Genomic DNA, 18495 nt, shown 5'->3' on the forward strand with positions numbered 1-18495 from the left:
TGGACCAAGGAAGACATGGGATCGCCTTCCAGGAGAAATAGTTCTTCTTGTGGAGCTGACAGAGGGGTGAAAAGGAACAGTTATTAAAATGAAGTCATCAGAGTGCAGACAGCTTGCTTGAACCCATGAGCTAGTCTCATGCTTGGAGAAACGTCATTCCTCAGGAGTAGGTATATATGTCACCCCCTGAGGCAACAGAGGAACAAACAGGTGATTCCAAGGACCCCAGGCCATGATGTGGGGTGGACCAGAAGAAATCCTAAGGGAAGATGAACCCCAGGCCTAGTACTGAACAGGGATGGGGTGGGAGGATTGTACATATCACATATGCTTGGAAGATCCCTAGATTTTTCTAAGGAGATAATGATTTTTTAAAAGGCTTGTTAAAAAAAATGTTTTCATAACAGCAGCAGATGTAAAACTCCCACTACTCCAGGCGAAAACAAAGAAATTTAGGCAGGGCATGGAGCTATCTCTTCTGCCAAGGCCTACAATGGACACATACATCTCTATCTGGGAGCCCCCATGGGGGACACATATCAGCTGGGGCTCTCTGAGAATTTAGGAAACTGAATACTGCAGACAGATTGAAAAGTGCTACATTCCTATTTCCTACCCCCAGGCCCCTCTTTGTGCCTAGTCTGATATAGAGACTCGCTATAGACATGTGGCATGTCAGTCTTGTTCTCTGGGTGAGGTTAATTCATAGTCCCTGTGTTTAACTGTGCCTCCCACCTTTGTTCCTGACTTGAAGATCCTGTCTCTTTCCTCCACTCAATGTCCCTGTCTGTGCAACCTTCCTGCTTCTTAGAACCGTAACTGGCTTCTTTTGGTGATGTACAATGATCACCACCATCAGCCGGAGACCCTCCTCGCTTGCTGTATTTACTTGGTAACTTTCTCAGAAGTTACACATCCTCAGCCTGCAACGTGGGTAGAGATTCAGGAGACCCAGGGTCTCAGAAGAGTGTACAGAAATCCTGGTTTCCCACTTCCCACACTCAAAATTTGTTTGGTTTTGGAAGTTTGAGCTAGAGTTGAAAAGAAACCATTATGAGCAACTGACCGACACCTAGCCCAGCTGGGGTGCAGGTGTAGCATCTCTGTTTGACACTGCTACCAAATCAGTGAGTGCGTTGTTGGGCTGCACGCTCAGCTGTGTTTGAGATCATAAATCTTGAATGAAATCTCTTCTTTATAAAGAGATGGCATCAGTTCCTGCCGCCACCTTTTAGCCTTTGCTCTTGGACCATCACGGTCATGTGATGTCTTTCCACATGAGTTAGTGCTGCCTTCCACCTCACACATCTTCAATCCCCGAGCTTCAAACTGAAATCTCCAGCCCCAGGGCTGCAGCTGCACTCCAGGTGCCTTTCTGGGGCTCTGCTTCTCCTGGCAGCTGCTTTGGCACAGGTGGCAGATAGTTTCCAGCTGTTTGTGGCTTTGGGCTGCTGTTTACAATTCTGCTATGAATGATAGCCTCTTGGACTTGTCCTCAAAGAGACTGCTTTCTCTCGGGTGCCTCTGTGGTTTATCTTCCCCCTTTGGTTTCCATGGCTATTTTAGCTTGGTCTGAATCTTTTTGCCTTTCATTTTTCCTACTTTGCACCTGTGGATTGGCATACTGGGAACCACATTTTTTTTTCCATTTTGAGCATAGGTAATGCACAAAATTGAAACACTGCATTTATCTTTTAGCTGCTAGGTTCTATATACTCTTTATTTTGATATGTGCAAGGCTCTGGCTTCTAAGCATGCCCAGTCTCCCATGTGGTTTGTACCTGCTGGGTTGTGTTGTGCATCTGCACAATGAGTAAATGCACTAATAAGAGGCAGGCTCTAACCATGCTAGAGCAAAGAGAGAGAGAGGGATGAGTTTTAGGAACTGGAATCCTAAGCAGGCGCATGCTCTAAGGCGGTTCATCCTAATTTAGCGAAGCTTCATTTAGTGTATGTGAAAATAGAATCCATTAGATGGGGACCACTTGGCAGTAGATTCATGCACAAATCTACAAGGTAGCCATAAAAACAGGAATTCATGTTCTTTTCTAGAATGGGTTGGCTTTGATAAATCTGTGAATTAGTAGTTTGCTAACCATGCTTTGTCTTAGGCTTTCCTCAAACTATCAGTGAAGTTTTTACCTTTAGAGAGCTTCCAGGGATCTACCATAGGGGAGAGGACACTGTTCCACCTGTTGTTCACAGGTATCACGGGTTGGGGGACCCCATGCCAGGCACGGGAGGGCGCCATATGGGGTTGGTTTCATCAAGCAGATTAACAGCCTCGAACCAATCTGACTGTATTTGTATGAAACCCAGTTGAATATTGGGACCTTTCTAAGACCCTCAGGCACAAAGCAGGTCAAGTCTCTCCTCTCAGCATCCTTGTGGGCTTCATTGCATCTCTGGAGCCTCTGGGGAGTATATAACAGGGATAATTTGGAGGTGCATGTGAGCCTCAAGGTTCGGAACTGGAGAGCACAACTTGGACATTTACCATTTCTTTTTTAAAGAAAAGCTTCTTAAAAATAAAAATTGATTTATTCCCAACATAAGACCAGTGATGTACCACCTGCCTGCTCCCTCCCACCACGAGTTGCTGAGCTCAATGAATACTAAACATATTTAGCTGGATGAGGGAGTAGGAAAAAGCAGCTCCCACAGCTCATCTGCCATTCGATCAAATTGATCCCTGAAATTCCATCTTTCTAAACATCATTAGTGACCGGGCCTTGGGGACGGGGTAGAATGTGAGGGGAGCAATGGGGACTCGAGGCTGCAATCCTTAGAAAAGTTTGTGAGACCCACCAGATCCAGCGATAGGTTGGGTGACCCAGGTGAGGGTGACCGAGGCACTAGAGGAGAACCTGGGAGGGAGGGAGGAGAAGTGACACAGAAGCTGGGAAGGGAGAAGGAGGCGGAGAGAGACAGCAGAGAGAGGAGCCAGCCAGTGGGGGACAAGGAGGGAGCAGGGGAGGCAGAGTTTGTGCAAGAGGACACCGAGGGGGGGGGGACAGAAGACCAGCAAAGCAGCACCTTGCCTTGCCTGGGGGTTTCCTGGCTCCACCTTTGTCCTCTGGCAGAGGGAGAGACCAGGAAGCCAGCTGAACAACGGAACAGAGCGGTTTTTGTGCTCAGGAGGCTTCTCATGGAAGCTGTCAAGCCTCAACCCCTCACGGCAGCTCATTCTATTTTTACATTTTGCAGAATCAAAATTAAACAAATGACCCCGTGATGGCGTTTTCATGAAGATTTTATCCAGCACACCCACACAACCAGTGCTGGGTTGACTGAATATTTAGTATAATATCCTATTTAATCTGATAAGAAGGCCTCCTCAAGAGGGTGGCGGGCATGAAGCCCATAAAGAATGGCTTTGAGGAGTGGGCTGAAGCCAGAAAGGAACCTTGTTCTCTGGCTTGGTTGGCAGGAAAAATGCCAGAGAAGTGAATTCTGCAGGAGTTTAGCTTCCCCCTGCATTTTTTTTCCCCCTGCATTTGATTTCAGCTTTTGTGAGACTTCTGGGTCCAGTTCTTGGAGCTTTTACTGGTGGGAAAAAAAAAAAAAAAAACAATAGAAAGAAAGAAAGAAAAGAAAAAGAGGAGAAAAAGAAAAAGTAAAAGGTTTTCTTTGGCTGAACTTGCTGCAAGTGGAAGCCCTGCTTAGCATTCAGGAAAGTACTCACCCAGTTTGTCAGCTTTGCTGGCGTGACCACCCTTAGGCAGCAGACATAACGAGCCAAATGTACATGTCATACTTGGTGAGAACACAAAACATGTAATTTTATTGATTTAGACCCGGTCTCACTCCTTTAAGTCCCAGAAGACCTAGTAGTAATTAAATACATGCGCCTGTGCACACAGCCATTCTTCCGTAAGAAAAAGAATAAGACCCAACAATGCATGCCAATTAATCAGACAAGGTTGGTTGAACAGGTGTACAAATGTGGGATATGCAAATCCTTGTCATTACCATTAGCATGTTTATGCTTAGCAGGGTATTTATGAGCTCTTTTTTTGTGTGTGCATTAGAGGATTATATAGATCCCCAGCTATTCACCTGTGAGCTCTGTTTGGACGAGTCCAGGGTCAAGAGCGGATGGCATCAAGACTCTTGTTGAGTCAGTTCTGACTTCAAAGGGAATGATGGGTGAACCCATTTGACTCGGAAAGGACACTTCTTCCTGCTGGTTAGCCTTGGAGGGACTGATCTTTTCCTTTGGAACAGAATTAGACTTACTGGCCAGAGAATACAGTATTCCCTGCACTGACTATGAAAAGGTGTCTCTGTCTCTGATACAGGGACTGACTGAGACTACTGACACCAGCCACGAGGCTGTGTCTTAGAGACCCGAGGGAGAGAAGGGTTGACAGTCCAGTAAGAGGAAAGCAGTATAATGTCTTTTCTCTCTTTAATCAGGCATCCACGTGCACTTTTCTCTTGCTGTACTCTTTCTTCTTGATTATCTGGTTTTCATAATGTGACTGGCGTGGCCTTGAAATTAAACCGCCTTTTCATGCATCTTGAGGAAGGAGTGGAAAAGGATAAACCCGAGTCAGGACTTTTTGGTATTGACAAGTTCAAAGTAGGATGTCCCAAGTGTGAAGTCTTCTTCTTGTTCTCAGCTTCATCCTGCTCAGAGTGGAGCTTGATTCCCCCGTGTCACAGCCCTGCAAGCCATGAGCAGAGTACACCGGTCCCCATGGTTGCTGTCTTGTGTTTCCCCTCAGATTTTTGTACATGTACTATGACACCCAAGCCTTTGCAAAGACAAATTTGCAAAATGAGGTCTATTTATCTGAAAGTAGAGAGCTTATCCAAAAGCTTCCATTTTCCTAGTGAGAATGACATACCTCTTATGATCATGGCTGACAAAGAAATGAACCTCCAAACTTTTTGTTATTATTTTATTATGGGTTTACTATCTTATACCAGAGGTGCTTGGTACCGGAAGTGTTTTGGATTTTAGATTTGCATATACACTGCAAGATATCTTGGGAATGGGACCCAAGTCTAAACAGGAAATCCGTTTATGTTTCATGCATTCCCCCCCGCCTTTTTTTTTTTTTTTGGTGGTAGTGGGAATTGAACTCACGACCTCATACTTGCCACGCTGGCACTTATGCTGCTGAGCTAAACCCCCAAACCCCATGCACCCCTTTTTCACATAGCCTGAAGGTTATTTTACACATGTGTTTTGACTGTGACTCGTCACTTGAGGTTACTTGTAGCATCATGTTGGTGCTCAAAAGTTTCAGATAGTGGACCTCTCAATTTTTGAATTTTCAGATTAGGGATGTTCAATCTGTACTACTAAACTGCCTTCTGTATCAGGTTATGGCTCACAAAACTGTTTGGCAGAATAAATGATTATTGGCCACACTTTCCTATTGCAGAAAGTAAACACAGAAACAGGAAGTCCAAGATCACATAGATAGTAAGCACTACGACAAGGACTTAACCGCTCTCTTTAAATACCATAATTCTCTGCACCATTCTTTACTTGTGGATTTTATCCTCAACCTTCAAAGCCATTGTATTCTTAGAGCTTTTTCTATCACTGTCATTTAGTAGTTTTCTATGTTGCAGGGAAAGGTGGGTTTATATGCATTTCCTCACATTTGGTGCCCAAAGGAACTGGAATTCCCTAAACTATGTGTACCTATGCAAACCTGATTCAAGCAATTTAGAATAGAGGTGAACTATATCAATTATTTTTGGTTATTTGAAAAAGGGTCTCTCTATGTAGCTTAGGCTGGCCTCAAGCTCATGGCAATTTTCCTGCCTCAGCCTCCCAAGTGCTGAGATTACAGGCATGTGACACATGCCTGGCATATATATCAATTATCCTGAGACCTGTTTGCATGCTTGGGGGCTTTGGTGTGTTAATAACTTCCAAAGTGTCTTGAAGTTTAAGTCACAGAAGCTGCTAAATGACAGTCGGCACTGTCCCTATTCTTTGTAACTGGGCTCTCCTGCCTGTTCTTGTGGATTACCCTTAAAAGCAGATCCTGACCCCTGGCCTGCTCCAGCTGAGACAGTAGGAAATTAATTTCTGCTCCTGAGAACTCACACCAGTAGAAGTCAGCTCTTTGTGGTCTTTCTTCATCTTGATTTGGTCCATTCCCTGTTTGAACTCATTTGGCAGCAATCAATAGAGAAAGTTAAATTCTGGTCTTGGCTTGTCTTTCACATACAGGGACATCCTACTATTAATCTGAGACAGTAAAAACCCAGGTAAATAATGTGGTGCTGCTCACTTTATTTAGCAGCTAGATTAATCCAAGCTAAATAATAAAGCCTGTCAAAAAGCACGAACAAATTACCAGGAACAGGGCAATTTTCTTAGCATGTTTGCTTAACTGTGATGAAGTCAGAGTACTTATAAAACTGGTTAAAAGTATTTTACCTATTGCTTTTCTTTCTCTCCAAGCATGATAATTCTTAAGACATCTGTATTCCATGAACTTGAGTACATCACCCTAAGGCTGGCTTTTGACTCTTTTGCCTGAAGCCTGTATCTCTTAGCAACAACCAAATTTAATTTAGACATTGAGCCTTTGGCTACCTTCTATACCTGCATGGAAATGATAGGACACCGGTGAGGTCTGGGCAGTTGATCTTGGGGAAGGAGAAAAGGTGATACAAACGAGCCTGAAGCAGGAGAGAGAACACAGACCTTTACATTTTTAATGGATTTTATTCCTGTGTGCGCATTGGAAAGCAATGAGCTGATGGATCAGAAGCTGGCTTTGCAGAGCACTGCGGAAGCCTCCTTATCTCTTACTCTTTTCTACAGGACTACTTACCTCTATCCAATGTCTTCTTACCCCAATTTTATTCTCTTCTTGCTTCTTTCTATCATATCGTTACCACATCCTCTGTATTCATTCAACAAGCATTGGTTAAACAAGAAGCAAGGTAAGCATTGAGGATATAGTATTGAAAAAGACACAGTTCTTTCCTCAGAGAACTCATGGTCTAGTAAGGAAGGGAAACATCAAGTAGAAAAGCCAAAGCACCCCGGCAATGACTAGGAAGAGAATGGGTATCACAGGACAACGGCACCCAGAGCAGTGAGCAGGACAGCGCAGGTGAATTTGAGAAGGGTTTTTCAGAAGCGGGTATATTTGAGCTGAGTTTTAAAAGGTGAGTAGGTGTGTTCCAGATGGAAGAGGATGAAGTCATGTTCCAGGCAGAAGGCACAGCTAGCAAAGCCAGGGAGCAAGAAAGCACTTGACAGGCCAGTGTGCTGCTAACAAGGCTGCTGTCTGAGAGGTGACGAGTCTAGGGGAGCGGGTTGCAGTGAAGTTGTAAAGGTCCAGAGGTACAACCCACATCTGACCGAGGCTACTGACATTTTCCAGCAGAAGGGCAAGACCAGATCGATTTTGGAGGAAGATGACTCTGAAACCAGTGAGGAGGTTGAACTCTCAAAAGAAGAAAGTGTTCTAACTGAAGATCAGATTCTGTAGGAGGGCTTCTGGGGCATCTGGGGGAGATTGTTTGGATTTGACCTGTGGCAAGGAAGGTTGGAAAGTGGCATGCAGATCTGAGAGTTAAAACTATCCCAATGTGGTGAGAGGAGGACGTAGAGGTGAAGGGAAGGAAGAGGAGGAATGAAAGATACATTACTGCCCTACCTTGGCGTTTTTCTAAGCTAGGTCACTTGGCATAACTTGAGCTAGGCAGCACTCAGAAAGAAGCAGGAGGGAAAGATAATAGAATGAGAAAATATTTGAGCAGGATGAGAGCTGAGGAGGAGAATCACTTGAATGTGTTCATCAAGAAACCACTAGACAGAACACCTGAGGTAACAGAATCTAGCAAACAAAACAAAACATAACCAGAGGGATTAAATGTGTGGAGAGAAGCATGAAAGTGAACCAATATTTATGGCTTGTGTCAAGAATCATGGTAGGTGTTTCACACTTTGTGACTGAATTTTTTTTTTTTAATAAAAATCCTACAAAGCTACAGTCCTTTCTTGGAGAAAGTAGGAAAATCACAAAGAGTGAGTTCTCCGTTGAGATGTGTGGATGTGGTGGACCGCCAGAGATTGCTTCAAGAGATAACTTTGCTTCCTCTGTGAGGAAGAGATGTCTTGATCTGAAGGTAGAGAGGAAGTGAGGGGGGGAGTCCAGGAAGAATGGGCAGTGTGGAAGTCACACAGTGTTGACAGAAGGGAATGAAAATGCTGTGTGCACGGAGCCCAGCCCTGTCAGAGCAGAAAGCACATTCTCTGCCATGACCCAGTTGTTCTAATCTCGTCATAGCTCGTGAGCACGGCAGAAGCCCAGCTAGAGGGGTTCCCCTGGGGTGGACAAGGTGGACGTTTGTCAGGATAACAAGACATTACAAATCTGGGGAGCCTCCTCCTGATTGGGGCTAAGGGGAGAGGAAAATTAGAAGGTGAAGCATGAGATACACTAAGAGATTTAAGAAAGCCAATGGAAGAAGAAATTTCAATTGATTCAAGATTCAGATCTCAACAGATTTCAAAGATGCTTTGAGATTTTTTTCTTTTTGGTGGTGCTGGAGATCTACCCCAGGGCTTTGTGCATACGAAGTAAGAACTCTACCACTCAGCCACATCCCCAGCCCCTGCTTGGAGATTTGAGGTCGAGATCTGGAAACAAGTTTGCTTCAGCAGGATGCATGCCGACCTACCTTTAACTGACATGGCCACATTTGTGTTTATTGAAAGATTAGAGCTGTTTATTGTCAATTTTGAGCCCAGGAAAGGCTTGGAAGCCAACACGGGGTAATTGCCGTGTGTTTTGGTCTAGCTCGGGGTGGGTCTCTGTGGAAACAGCGTGTCCTGGTCGATGCTCCGTGGCCCATCTGCCCGAGTCCCATGTGGATACTCAGGAACAGAGCCTACTTAGCAGGTATTTTCATGAATACATTACTGCAAGCTTTTCCCATCTTAGCCTTTTCATGGTCTAGACTATAAAATTATTTTTTTACATGACTGGCATTATTTTTTGTTCTACATCACCACGTTTTAAAAATAAATTCGTCCCTTCTGGAGAACAGTTCCTATCTTTCCTTTCATGAATATTTAGGATCATGAAGTGAAATTTTTAGACCTTTCCCAACACTTCTACTCCAGCCAAGTAATACAATGGTTTCCATTTTCGCCCAATCTGTCGTATCCTGTGGGTGTGGTTCACTCTCCAGCCCTGTGCTTCCTTCAATATAGTCAGCAGAAACCAGGCATACGAGGGACATGCGGAGGTAGGCACAGACTTTTTTTTTGTCATTCAAGGAACAGCACCAGCAGATAAAACGCTCACCTGCCTGACCTTCCTGATTTGTTCCGTTAGCATCATCCATGACTTCTCTGTCCTTACACTGTCCCAGCCTAGGCTTTGCCCCACATCCCTGTTGTTGATGGATTATTGTAGTATACACAGTTTGATGTGCATGCAATGTCTCTGCTCTTCAATATACAAATGCCAAGAGAAAATAGGTCTCTGGGTTTTTGTGAACAATGGCTGTCATCCAAAAAGAGCTTTATAATTCAGAAAAAAAAAGAAAACATCTCAGCTGTATTTTATCTGCTTTTTATTGGTTCTCCATCACAGAGCATGGAAGCGAGGTTTTACAATGTCCTTTCCCTGGCAGCTGTTATCCCTTTGTACAGGTGGTTCGGATTCCTTCTACTGTTATTACAGTAGGAAACTAAATGTAATTACCCGGAGCTTCAATTTAGATGTCAAACACAATTACTCGGGAAACAATCCGGAGGGCGTCCTCTGCGTAGTTCAGTTGTTAGAAGTGGTTTTATGGTGCATTTTGAACCAGAAATACTAAAAGTTAGCATATTGGTGGCTTTTTATGGCTTTCCCTTTGTATATTCCTGGCTCTGTAGGGCCTTGAATTTTCTCACTTACCCTTTTCTAGATGAAGAAAATGAGGCTCCAAGAAGAAAGTAATTGATTCAAGTTGTTCATAAATCCGAGTGGCATCCCAAGCGATACAGAATTTAATGCCCTGCAGCTCTCTGGAAATTAGTCTCACCTTCCAGCTGCCCCCCAAGGCTTGGCTGAGGTGGGGTGCCATGAGGTTCCCATTCAAAGAACATGGGGAACCATGTAAAATATTCTTGTCCGTATGAATGCATCATATTGTAAATTTTTATTCGGTACCTACTGGATCTTGCTTCTCCTTCTCCTCTTCTCTGGTGGATTTGGAAAAGTCACCCGAGCAAGGAAATTTGTTTTACTCCCACTCACGTTAAAACATCCTGTGCCTCCTAGTAACTTTTGATTATTTATCACATGTCACCTTGGGCTAAGAGGCAGGATTTGGTTTATGCTGTTCTCTGAATCATCGATCTCTTACGTAGCAGAGAGATCAGAACAGAGCAGAGTTTGTGTGTGCTCCAGTTGGAAGGTTTGGGGGAGTCGGTCAAGTTTAGATGACCTGGGTATGGATTTCCATGGCTGACTGCAGGTCATCTGTGCCCTGGCTTCTGCTAGAATGTGGCCCAGACGTTGTGACCTGCCCCAGGGAAGGATCTGAGCCCATGCCTTTACAGTTTGTTTCTTCTTTCAAAGAGGTGGAAGTTCTTTCAGATCACTGCTCAGGGTCTTTTTGCTGAGACAGGTAAGGCCCATGCTTCACCCTACAGAAACAGGCCCTTAGCAAATGTCCCTAACTTTAAGGTTTATGTCATCCTACAAGAATAGCAGAAATGCATAAAATGAGCTTAGAAAGGAAGAAATCTGCGAGGTACGTCTTTTACATACATAGACGGGAGAGGAGGATTTGAGTATGGTCACCATTTAAGCTGCTAATAAACTTAAGGAAGCCCACTGAGAAAGTTTCCTGGCCTTCCATCTCTGCCTTCCTAGAACATGAATTGATAAATTACACTGTGGAACTCTTGAAGAAACCAGCTTCCTTTTATCAGAGCCAGAGGTCTCCAAACTTATCTCTACAAAACTCATGGTCATTTTGGACAAATCACATCCTATTTGCTGCTATTTTGCTTTCTGATTTTACTTCCCCCAGGGAGAATCCCATCTGGACAAACTACCAGTTGACAGCCGGGTAGTCATCCATGTTAATAGCTTTACTGAGACTGTACTCAGACGTGGTCGTGATGCGGAGACGTGTGACATGTGGGGGAGGTTCAGTGTGTCATTCTATCTATGCTTTGACTATTTTCCTGGCCTGTTCAAATGCTATTAACTGCTTCCAAAATGTTACAAATGATGTGTTTGTAGCCTGGCTTGTCTCTCTGTTATCTGTGTTATTGTTTCTGTCTGTTCTTAAATAGCTCATCAGTTAATTTTGTGTTTTGTCTGTCTATTCTCCTTAACCCCAGTCAAACTGCACCTAGTTTTCCAATGTAAACTTGCTTTTTTTTTTTTGCTGTCGAGTCTTGGAGACAGAAACTGGTGATGCAAAATAAACACTACTCAACTGCTTATAGCCCCTGCCTCTCTCCTAATAAACCACTGCCTCTGTTTAACCTTTCATTGAAACCACAGCCTGGAGTTTCAAGAAGCCATTTCTGCAACATGGGTGTCAGTAAGGTCAAGAGATTTCTAACTGTGGATTTACTCTCTTTGGAATAAAAGCTCAAGAGCAGTCTAACTCGTATGTAATGCAGGAAGGGCACATTAAAGGCAGTCTTGACTCCTGGAGACCGTTGACTTACAGGCGTTACAGGCTTCAGGTTTTGCTTTGACAACAGCCTCCTATGGTACTTGTCTGATACTTGGTTAAATTATTGCCAAGCAAGAGACAGTGACTTTCCGTTTTTATTTCTGGATCACTCCACTGCAGAGCTAATGGGCTCTTACTGTGGATTGAGTGCTTGGGTCCTGGCATGACAGATGCGAAGAAAGTGGTCCTAGGAATAAGTTACATTAAAACAGCATTTAAAGCTCTGTTGCTGGGTTGCCATCCCTTTCATGTGGCCTGGTAGCAGCTGTTATGTACATTGTCACCTGCGACAAAGTAGTCACAGCCGTGCAGGAAAAAGTGCCTTTGATTCTAACATTGATCCAGGTCCCACCTATATCATTGTCTTCATCGCTGTCATTGTGATCAGTAACAATCTTCTAATGAACCTTGAATATCATACCAAACACGCTGTTTAGCACAGTACCATCATAATCTCTCCTGGCCCCCTTTGCTAGGGTTTCACAGATGAGAAACTAAGATTTAGGGGACTAGGGTCTCCTAATCAAGTTTCTCTTCACACTGTATAATTTGGGTCTCTCTGGGTGAAGTGGCCCACGCTTGTAACCCCAGCACTCAGGAGGCTGAGGCAAGAGGATTGCTGTGAGTTCAAGGCTACCCTGGGCTACACAGTGAGCTCAAAGCCAACCTGAACTACATAATGAGACCCTGTCTCAGAAAACCAAAACAAACATACTAACAAACAAAAAAAATTGGGTCTCACTGTAGAGTTTGAGCTTCTAACACAACTATGTTATGTGAAACGAAGAAATCAGAAATTATCGGATAGCCCTTCTTTTAAGCTACTACATTAGATTTCTTGAGATGAGAGAACAAGCGTTAAGTTACCTCCCATGCCTAAATGGCCTCAGAAGTTTGCAGCTCAAAAGTGTTTAAAACTAATCATATACTAAGTCTTCGCTATGTGGAATATAGTGAGTATTATAGCAGTAAAAAAGGAAACCTTAGAGAAAGTGAGATTCACACGGGGCAGGGAAGTGAGAGCAAGATTTACACAGATGGAAAACGAAGAGGAAAAGCGTTTCACACAAGGAGGTCATGCAAGGAGACCTAAAGGTGAGCAGTGCAGCGTCCGGGGCGCAGGAGGGCGGGGTGTGCTCGGAACCGGGTAGGTGGTGAGCTACCCAGGAATTACATTCTTATGGACCCAGCTGTTTAGTCCGCAGATTTTTACTGAGGATCTACTACGGGAAGTGTTGTGCAGAGAGAGAATAGGACATGAGGCTGAGAAGGTGTATTAGTGCTTCATTGAGTATCAAGTTAAGGATTTGGGGCTGTGTCTTGTAGATCTGAAGCTCACAATCACACCCAGTAGACTGCAAGTTAAAAATGGATTATAAAATCTTCTTTGGGAAATCTCCACATTGCCTCTGTCATGTTCCTGCTCCGCAAGGCTTTCATACTGGTGGGGTCATCGTTCTGACAAAGACACCTGTTTATCCCCATAGAGAATACCCGTGGGTTTACGGATGGGAGAAGAGGAAAAGTCTACTCAAAGTTCAGAGAATGGCAGGTTGGGGAATTAAGTTACTATAATGTCACGAAAGCTCAAAATAAGAGACTTTGAAAAAAATGCAGAGTCAAAGGTGTCAAATGGGTAGGGGGCAGGAGATGCCACACGGAGAAGGTACCCGGGTGCAGACCAGCTGGACGTGGTGCACTCTGGTGGCGAGTCAATCAGTGATCTGGGAGGACAGTTTCTGTGGCTGGGACAGCAGTCCCAGTGCAGGCGTAGAGACCTAAAGGGGCGGTGATGGTCCTGTGGTAGAGAGTGCTCGTGACATCCATCCGGTGGCAGGAGGAATGCGAAATGGATCACAGACTTTGATTCTCAAAATGAGGAGAACCAGTATCCATTTGAAAACGGAGTGTACAAGACACTGAAGCAATTGAAAACAAGCACAGTGAAAGAGGGAAAGTTTCCCATCCACCGGATTTTATACTTGTGTGTTCTAATGATAACTGGAGGAGTAGAAATGTTAAAAACTGGAAGTTCCCACTGAACAGTTTATCCTCCCCTCCCTCCCTCAGTCTTCGCCCTTCAACCACGTGTCCGTGTCGATTATAGACCGGCATTGAGTTGTGGTTACATGGCAATGATTTTCCATTTTCTTGGACACAGTGTCCACTGTTTCTCATGCAAGTGAGTTTCCCACCGAATGTGTTTATAATATTTTAAAGAAATTTATGTCCATGTGGTTGCTTTCCTCCTCCTTTCTGTCCTTGTGATTCAGGGCTTTTGGATTGTTGAGGCCTTTTTCCTATGGTTAAAAAGAAAGGAAGGAAGGAAGTGTGTATCCAGCACAGAGAGGTGCTGTGTGAGTGTGCACACGCATGCACATATGTGAAACACAAGTTATTTCAACAATGTGCTGACCGTGTTAGAGTCAGGGTTGCAAAGATGAGCAAAGGCACAATCTCTGTGGTCAAAGCAGCACACCCAGGTGGAAGAAATTCTCGTACCTTCGCAGGAGCACACTCATGGCTGGAGTGTGCCCCGTCTTCATCCTGTCTTCCCAGGCCAACAGTGTCACAAACAAATAAATATGAAACTTGCTGATTAGTTTTTAAATTTAAAAGAAAAAATTTCAAGGCCATATATCACTGTCCCATAAAAGATAAAACTTTAATAACCTGTATACTACTTCCTCGTAAACTATGACCTTTTGTAGATTTTAGCGTGAAAGTGATATTTTTTAAGCCATGCATAGTGATGCTCACCAGCATTTGGGAGGCTGAGGCAGGAGGATTTCTGCGACTTCAAGGCCACCTTCTGCTACATAGTGAGTTCAAGGCCAGCCTGGACAATGGAGTGAGACCTTGTCACAAACCAAAAATGAAAACACAGCAGCAGTAAAAAAGAAATGGTGGTGGTGGGGGGTTTGCATGTTTCTAATTAGTGATATATACAATTTGCATTCTGTTTTATTAACAGTTAGACTCTTTAAAAACGTGTGGAGTAAAATGAATATTGATATAGTCTTCACAAGAACAAGTTGTGTTATCTCTTCTATTTTATTAGTACAAATTTTCAATATTCTCTACATAAAGATGTTTTAGCATTGCCATGGGGGTTTTGGAAACTCAGGATCTGCTGGTGTATTGAAGTTAAAATTGTGGAAATAGCTTTATAGTTCAGTTATACGAGTCTCAAACCCACAAAAGGTACACAGTGTTCCACCTACGTTCATCATCTTTCTCCTTCTATTCGTACCTTCGCAAATCATTCTCAAGGATTATTCTGCAAGAACACAAGTGTCTACTTTGACAAACAAGCCACACCTTCCTTCAAACATTCCTCTGATTAGTTCCTGACATCCCTTGATATTCTAATAAATAGGTTCAATGAGACAATCCTATTGCATTTTCTCCGGGGTGATTTATCTTGGGAAGCACCTCTTCTGTCTTGTCTGTACACCCCATGCTGCGACGACATAGCTCTTATCAAAACCCAGAGATAAGTGTCAGGAAACATTGGCAGCCAAATGAATGACAGAATTTACCTCGTACGTGTGAGGTCAGCCTGAACGGTCAGCCCCAAGTTTGTTTAATGAGGTATCCAGGTGTAGTCAGCCACTCTGTGTAGACCAAGCATTAGCACTAAGAGGGCAGGATGTGTGCTGGGTACAGGAAAAAAGGAACATTTTTTGGAGAGACAGAAGCAATTGAAGGCTCCAGGAAAGTCATCAGATAAGAGGAGAAGGGAGCCATCATGTACAGGAAGCTGAAACCAGGTCTGGTGAACATCAAAAGTAGCAGATGAGGAGGTAAGGAAGTGAGCCACTAAGAAAAGGGTGACTCACCATGATGCTGTATTTATCCATTGCTGGGGACAAATCTCTGAACTGCATGTGTTTCCTGCCCTCTGCTTTCAAGCACCTTCCACGAGAGCTGGGAGACAATATGTACTTTGGAGCCCGAGTGCCTCTCTGTATATGGAAGGCTCTGAGCTAGTAACCTCAGGAGAGAGGTTAGATACCCTACCAAGTCCCGCGGAAGGTACAGTACCGAGCTTGCATGAAATGCTTTGTCATCCATAGCCACAGGCTCTCAGCTGAGAGTGGGCATCATGTGAATGGCAGTGGTTCTGCCACTTTGTGCTTGGCTCCTCCGTCTGTTGAATTAAGAATGAAAGAGTGGTTAGCACACAGGTGGCATCCATTCCACCTGTACACCTGCCCACCCCACACGTAGAGAGGTTTCTCCTTCCCACACGCTGTGCTGGTCAGACCTGGTAGTAGACATCAGAGCTACTGTTGGTCATACATTCCCTCTGTGCCAGGAAGGTAGTTGGAGGAGTTGTCTGTCCTGTTTGCAAGATACTGAGGTTGAGAAACACTGATTAACTTGGTTACAGCCTGTTAAGAGTAACCCAGGTTCATCTGATTCTAAAATCTTTTCAGTCCTATAAATGGGCCATTTCCCAGAACCCAGAAGAGCTCATTTTCAATTTCAGCCCTGCTGTTTTCTCACTGAGCATGTCATCACTCTGGCACTCAGTTTATTGATCTGTCAAATGGAGAGATTGGGCCAGTGAGGTATTCTCTGTTGTCCTCCTAGCCTCAAGCTCTGTGGCCTAATGCTTATTAAGCAGTACTTACATGAATTATTCAATCAGCAAGGAGTATACTGGGGAAGGAGTATAAGAAAAATTCTTTGTTCATTTAATTAGTATCTTTTGACTGCTTCCTTGGGGATACAGCAGAAACCAAAGCTACTATGGTCCAGCCTTGGCAATTTAAACAGCAAAGCAGAAAAGTACACCAAATATATTGCAAGCATTAAGTGTTGTGCAGAAAGCTTAGCGTCTAAATGAGCACTTTGGAGGGTAATTCATGCAGACCCAGCTCTGTCAATCCAGAGAACATCTATGTGTGTCTCAGAGCAAGTGGATGGTTCAGATTTGAAATCAAAACTTCGCAGACACTGTACGCCCCTGGGCTTGGTCTTCTGTTACGCTGGCCTTTTGAGAGGCTTTCTCAGGTATCCTAGTTTTGGAGGGGGCCATGCGAATGGCAGGAAGAACTATTCTGTGTCAGCCTCTAGAGGAAAAAGGAAAGATGTGAGGGAGAGAGGAGGAAGAAGGAAAAAGAAACGGAGAAGGAAGGGGTCCAGAGGAGGAGGTGGAAGGGAAGAGGAGGAAAAGCACTAGGTCGTGCTGCACCCTCTGTAGCTCACAGTGTGTACCAGCCTGGAAGGAGGGGAAGAGGAGAAAGAGATTCATAGTATCTTTGATTTGGAAGGCCTCCAGTAAGACATGTGGCCCAATCTCATCTAATTATTTAAATCCCATCTGCAGCCTCCCAGGAAGGTTTTCAACTTGAATGCCTTCCTTGAAAGGGAACTGCCTGCCTCACATATCAGACAGGCCATTTGAGCTCCCCAGCTCAGCTTCCATTGTGGTAAACTGACATTTATTTTTAGAAACAACTTCTACTGTCTGGTTTTAATTCTGTCCATCTAGGTTATGCAGACTTGGTTCAGTTTTCCTTTTGTTCTTGTTTTGAATCTTTCAAACATTTAAAAGTAGCCATCATGTTTCTCTTAATGCTATACTACTCTGCACTAAATACCCTGCCCCTCTTTTGCTTTAGAGTCTGCACACCACCCTGAGAGTCCTCCCACCACCAATGGACCCCTCGGAGCTGAGCATGCTCAGTACTCCTGCTATGTCAGCGGGAGAACAGAGCAAGACTCTCTTCAACAGTTGGCCTTGGGTGGGGTCCAAAACCAATTTAGATTTGTTGCAGATACTCTTTCCTTGTTGACATATTTCGAGATACATTTGTTGCCACTAATCAAATAATTGTTATTTGTTCTAATATACAATCATTTTTGCCCACATTCTTTTATCCTGTTTACTGTCAAATGCATTGCTAACATCCAGAGATGCACTGCGTTTAATCATTCCCCCATCTCTGTTGTAGTCTAATAACTATCCTAAAAGACTGTAAGATTCATTTGCTATTTCTTTGGTTTAGTAAGACTTTGCTAGCAGCTATTGGACTGCTTGGTTCCCTGGATGTTTTGTAACACCATGTTGTGAAATAATATAGTTTTAGAATTCTGCTAGAGGTTCATTTTATGCTCAGTGGTCTATAATTTGTAGAGTCTATTTTCTTTTCATTTCTTTTTCTGGTAATTGGGATGATGCCCACTTGTAGTTTTACTGAACCTTTCTTTTTATAATTGCACACATGCTTGTGCACATGCGCGCACACACACATGCATACATGCACACACACAGAGCCAACAGAAGAAAGTGAGTCTGCATGAAAAGCAGAACTGCATCAGGAGAGGCCACGATGGAGTATGTGATCGATATCCAAGGTCAAGGAAAGAGGAGGAAAAAACTCAGAAGCTCCCTCTGGGACCAGGAAAGCTCTTTAAATTACAGCATCTGTGTTAGTTAGCTTTCTGAAGCAATCACGTTATTGTAAAGAGAAAAGGCTTATTTGGCTCATGGGTTTAGAGGTTTCAGTTCATGGTCACTCAGCCTCATTAGTTCTGGACGTGTGGTGAGGTAGCCAAAAAATTCAAGGGAGAGCCGGGTGTGGTGGCTCATGCCTGTAATCCCAGCACTCGGGAGGCTGAGGCAGGAGGATCATTTTGAGTTCGAGACCAGCCTGGGCTACAAAGTGAGCTCAAGGCCAGCCTGAATTGCACAGTGAGACCCCGTCTCAAAAAACACACACAAAAAAATTCAAGGGAGGGTCACATACTCAATCAAAGCTGTTCATTCATGGTCTGGGTGCCAAAGGCAGGAAGAAGAAA

At 43.9% G+C, this 18495-nt stretch overlaps 1 protein-coding gene across 11 annotated transcripts in view; it reads left to right on the forward strand.

Moving 5' to 3' along the window:
* Gramd1b (GRAM domain containing 1B) overlaps positions 1-18495 on the forward strand; it is a 227975-nt gene that overhangs the window by 1512 nt on the left and 207968 nt on the right. The gene's annotated exons all lie outside the window — the stretch shown is intronic.

This window comes from Cavia porcellus, unplaced genomic scaffold (genome assembly GCF_034190915.1).
Source record: "Cavia porcellus strain 051 isolate PalLab524CR breed Dunkin Hartley unplaced genomic scaffold, mCavPor4.1 scaffold_9, whole genome shotgun sequence".
In the NCBI taxonomy this organism is placed as follows: domain Eukaryota; kingdom Metazoa; phylum Chordata; class Mammalia; order Rodentia; family Caviidae; genus Cavia; species Cavia porcellus.